Source organism: Priapulus caudatus, unplaced genomic scaffold (assembly GCF_000485595.1).
Source record: "Priapulus caudatus unplaced genomic scaffold, Priapulus_caudatus-5.0.1 Scaffold396, whole genome shotgun sequence".
In the NCBI taxonomy this organism is placed as follows: domain Eukaryota; kingdom Metazoa; phylum Priapulida; class Priapulimorpha; order Priapulimorphida; family Priapulidae; genus Priapulus; species Priapulus caudatus.
The window spans coordinates 242,163-247,678 of NW_014577457.1; the positions used below are offsets into that span (position 1 = coordinate 242,163).

General features: G+C 48.7%; 1 long non-coding RNA gene across 1 annotated transcript in view; it reads right to left on the reverse strand.

Annotated features, from left to right (window-relative positions):
- Positions 1-5,516, reverse strand: part of LOC106809926 — a 16,486-nt gene that overhangs the window by 2,970 nt on the left and 8,000 nt on the right. The window contains exon 2 of the long non-coding RNA XR_001393928.1: positions 4,837-4,839. This is a non-coding gene — a long non-coding RNA (uncharacterized LOC106809926). The remainder of the gene's footprint in view (positions 1-4,836; positions 4,840-5,516) is intronic.

The following is a 5,516-nucleotide window of genomic DNA, read 5'->3' on the forward strand; positions in this document are numbered from 1 at the left end:
GGTGGTGGTGGTGGTGGTGGTGGTGGTGGTGGTGGTGGTGATGGTGGTGGTGATGGTGGTGGTGGTGATGGTGGTGGTGGTGACGGTGGTGGCGGCGATGGTGGTGGTGGTGGTGGTGGTGGGGTGATGGTGGGGTGGAGGGGGCAGACACGGAACACACGCGCCCTCGTGCGGTGAGATGAAACAAACATCCGCGCCCGGCCGACAGATCGCTAGACTCATTAATAGTAATATACTTATTACTTACGACGGAGGATGAAAGTGTTATGATAATAAGCTTTATTTATTCATGCATTCGTTAAATCATTCATTCATTCATTCATTCGTCCATTCATTCATTCATTCATTCAATCATTCAGCCACTCATTTATTCAGTCATTCACGCAGTCATTCACTCATTCATTCTTTCATTCACTTATTCATATTATTTTAACGTTCTTCGGATACTACCGACACGCGAATACTACTGCGAACTCGAGATACGATAGAGAGACGGACGGAGTGAGACAAGGGCGACAAAAACTACCACATATCAACTCGTCGGTCTTTCCCGCTGCCTTCTGACGTACAGTGGCCCGTTGTCAGAATCAAAACTAGTCTCAACATTAGTCTTAACACTATTCTTAAAATCCAAATATTTCTCGTTATAAACCGTCGACAGAAACATGGCAAAGTTACGAGTTTCTCATAAGCAGTATATATATATAGCGGTCCGATGTTACGACAAATATTAAGACTGATTCTGCCTCTGACAACGGGCCACAGTTACAGTCACTTGCGACGGATCTGTGCTCGCCTCCCCCCTCTCGCCATTCCCAGAGCCGTATATTCTCTATATACGGCTCTGGCCATTCCAACCCTCCGCATTTCTCCCTGTAAGCCGCTTAGCTCTAATACTTCGTTAGAGACTTCGTTACTGTCGATCGCCTAGGCGCGTGGGCGACGTCGTGGAGTAATCACGAGCCAGACAAGCACGCCACATGAAGACGTAATTCACCTTCTCGCTGACCCTCTAATGCCGAAATGACTTCCGCCACCAGAGGACGCGCAGCGAGCCGAGACATGTACACAGGAGATTGGGGGTGGGGGGTCGAAAAGGAATTTTCTAGGAAGAGGGGTGCGGGGTTGCGTGGAAAGAGCCGGTATATGTCGCCAGCCGAACCATGAGCTTAATGCTAACTAAAATAACCGACTGAGACTAGCAGACTGACTGACTGGGACTGATTAGACTGTCTGACGCAGCGACCGGATCGCAGCCGACCGTCGACGACCCGAGGGACGGCCGATCCGACCCGACCGTCGACCGACCGACGGCCGACCGACGACCGAACCGACCGACCGAACGACCCGACGACCGACGGCATGCCGAACGACCGACGGACCGACGACCGACCGAGCCGAGCCGGACGGACCGACCGACGACCGACCGACCGGGGACCGTCGAATGACGACCCGACGTCCGGTTCCGTCCGACCGACCGACTGCGACGAACGACCGACGACGAGCGATCGACGACGACCGACCGACTAGCGATCGAGCCGACCGACCGACGACCGGACGACCCGACCCGACGAGGCCGACGTCCGAATTGACCGCAGCGACGTCCGTCCGTCGACGACCCCGACGACCGACGTGCCGACCGTCCGACCGAGCGCCCGAGCCGACCGCACGACGACCGATCCGTCCCGTCCAACCGACCAAAACGATCCGTCCCGAACCGGACGACCGACCATCGAACCGAGACCGTCTCGAGCCGACGACGACGACCGACCGACGACGGACCGACCGACGGACGATCCCGACGACCGATGCCCGACCAGACCGAGCCGAACGACCGACCGACCAACAACGGTAAACAACAATCTAAACAATGTATGCGAGAGCTGGTAAACCATGCGGGCGCACCAGACGCGGTGCGATGACAAGATGATGAGTCATACTCACAAGAAGCGGGAGTTTGCAGGATCTTGAATCCGCCTTGCTGGTTGGGGAAACCACGTCTTCGGAAAATAATAAATGTGTCGACCGCTATGCCTGCAACGACAACGTGCTGCGCTGCCCGGCCAGGCGTGTGAGATAGACGAGAGAAAATGGCGTATATATACATCTCCTGTCCTCTAGATCTCTCTCCCCCTCTCTATCTCGCTCTCTCTCGCGTTTCTCGCGTCTCTTCTTCTATCCTCGATCTTTCTCTCTCTTTCGCTCACTCTTGCTCTCCCCCCTCTCTCCTCGCGTCCTCGCCGCTTCTCTATTCACTCTATCTTTCTCGCTCTCTCTCTCTCTCTCTCTCTCGCGTTCTAGCGCTCTCTCTATCACTCTATCTTTCTCTCTCTCTCACTCTTGCTCTCTCCCCCTCTCTCTCCATTTCGTTCACTCTCTCCCTCTCTTCCTCCCATTTCCCCCATACCTCTCCAAACAAACGCACACACGCGCACGCACGCACGCAAACACGAACGCACGCACGCACGCACACACACACACACACTATCTCTCCCTCTCTCATTCGCCCTCTTACACTAACTGTAATATAAACCGGGTGATTAGACGTGACTTGCATTTATTCTAGCTCGAGTTTCTCACGCATTTTCCGTTTCACAGCTTCCTGAATCAGGCGCCGAGCATGCGAGAAATTCATCATCATCATCGTCATCGTCATCACCATCGTCATTATCATCATCATCATCATCGTCGTCGTCATTACCATCGTCATCGTCATCACCTTCGTCATTATCATCATCATCATCATCGTCGTCGTCGTCATTACCATCGTCATCGTCATTATCATCATCATCATCAGCCGCAGCGGCAGCATCATCATCATCATCATCATCATCAACATCAGCAGCAGCAGCAGCAGCATCAGCATCAGCAGAAGCTAGCAGGTGCGGTACATACACATCTATACTAGCCGTCACCGACGCCGCTTGATTTGACTCACTCAGTACGCAGAGACTTGTGTATCAGACGATTGTGGAATGGGAAGGGAGGGGAGGGGGGTGATAAGGTTTGGGGCAGGAGGTTTGTTTTCACCGGCGTGTTTTGTTGGTTGTGCGTGTACAGCCTAACTAAAAAAGTTATGGACGATTGTCATAAATTTTCAGGATAGCGGTCAATAAAATCGCCTAACTTAGAAATTGATGAATTTTGGTGGTGATCCGGATCAATAAGTTAATAATTAATAAATTAATTAAATTTCAGGATAAGTGTCAGAAATGGGGTAACTTTAGAATTGATACATTTTGGTGGTTGATCCGGATCCCAAATAATTAATAATTAATAAAATTTTCAGATAGGTTAGGAAAGCCGCGTAACTAGAACTTGATTACATTTGGTGGTGATCGAATCCAATTAAATTTAATTAGATTAATTAATTAATTAAATTTTCCACAGTTGAGAGAAATTAGCTGCCTTGGCGGAGGGTCTGTGTCTCGATGCTGCTAGGTTCGTTATTATGCAAGCGAAATGGTAGTTATGATAACGCTCCGTCTCTTCGTCCTCTTCTCACATGAGACACTGCTCCATGAAGCCTCTCCACCGAGAAGGTGTTAGCGACAGCGGGAGACACACATATAGATAGGATAGATCGAATAATATCATATATATTACAAATTAAGTTATTAGGATAGATAGATATAATCGTATATATATATAGGGATATATTTAGTAGAGATAGGATATAGATGATTAGATAGATGGATGATGATGGATGGATGATGGATGGATGATGGATGGATGGATGGTGGATGGATGGATGGAGATAGGCATGGGATGGATGGCGATGGGATGGGTGGATGGATGGATGGATGGACATGGAATGGATGGATGAATCAAAATGGATGGATTGAACGAATGATGATGAATGAATGGATGGATGGAATAAATAGATAGAGTTAGATAGATAGCTATCATAGATAGATAGATAGATAGAAGATAGGATAGATAGATGAGAGAGAGAGATAGACAGATGGAGGAAATTGGATGGTATAAGATAAATAGATAGAGTAAATAGCGATGAAGAATACAGATAACACAGATTGGAACTAGATAGATAATAGATAGATTTTAGAGCGATAATAGATTAGATAGATAGATAGATAGATAGATAGATAGATAGATAGATAGATAGATAAATAGGGTGAGAGAGAAACAGAGACACACAGAGAATGGGAAGAGAAGAAAATGGAAAGGGGAGAAAGAGAATGGGAGAGAGCAACCTCGACAGAGCGAGAGATAGAGCGAGAGAGAGAGAGAGGGGGGAGATTGGGGAAGAGGGCGGAAGAGAGAGTGTGCGTCCGTCTCCGCAAATAGAAGGGATGTGCGTGCGTTTGGTGTGTGTGTTGCCAACGTGCGCGAGAAGTGCGAGAGTGTTTCATGAACTCATGCGTTTTTAACGGCAACGCACGTAACGAGTTTTCTGACAGCTAATAGATATCGTCATGAGGAGTGGTCACCGGCTAGGGAAGTTAGGGGAGAAGCGAGCGGGGAGAAGGTGGAGATAAAGGAGGGTAGAGGAGGGAAAGAGGATGAGGTGGGGGAGGAACCGAGGACGAGGTACTGAGAAAGAGGAATCCAAGCGGAATGCAACAAACATAAACCACCGTCCCCCACACATTTCTTCTTTCTCTCTCTCTCTCCTTCTGTCTCTCTCTCTCTCTCTCNTCTTTCTCTCTCGCTTCCCCCTCTCTGCGCTCGTCCTCCGCTCTCCGGTCCGCTATAATCCCTACTCACTCTCTCCCCTCGCACACTCTGTCCATTCTCCTCCTCCCATCTCTTCCCCCCTCTCACTCCGCACTCTCCCTCCTCCTTCCAGTGGTGGCATAGGATATTGTTCGAGACAAACTGACAATTATGTAGTCAGCGAGTGTTGTGTGCAGAAATATACGTTATTGAGAGTGTAAGATGAACGGTATCGATCAGCGGATTTATTTTCTCATATATACGGGCTCGCTGCCCGTTGCGCATATATATCAAGAGCAACTCTCGACAAGCATTTCGCTCGGAAGCATCCACTACTACTGATCAGCAGGCACCCATTGCCTGTTAATGCGTGTCACGCGCGCACGCACGCAAGCACACACGCAAGCACGCAGACACGCATTGGTGACAATTTTTTACGCTATTAGAGTACTTAGAATGGCAGCTAATTCCTCTTCGAAAAGAAACGCACAGGATACCGAATAGGCATATAGGATCCAGACCTAAGCCGAGTATATATATATACGCGTCACATAGATTTAAATAGATTTAACGCCTCCACATATATATACATATATGCAGGAGTTAATAATGACATTGTTATTATTTGTCATTATTAACTCCTGATATATAGAGGCGGTAATTTTTTTTTTGCGACGCGGCTAGTATAAGCTGTCGGTAGTGCAGACGACAATGAAGGCGCCGAGCGTGAATCGAGAGACGCTATTGAAAAATGGCACGTCTCCATAACAACGCCCCATGCCATCTCTCTCTCTCTCTCTCTCTCTCTCTCTCTCTCTCTCTCTCTCTCTCTCTCTCTC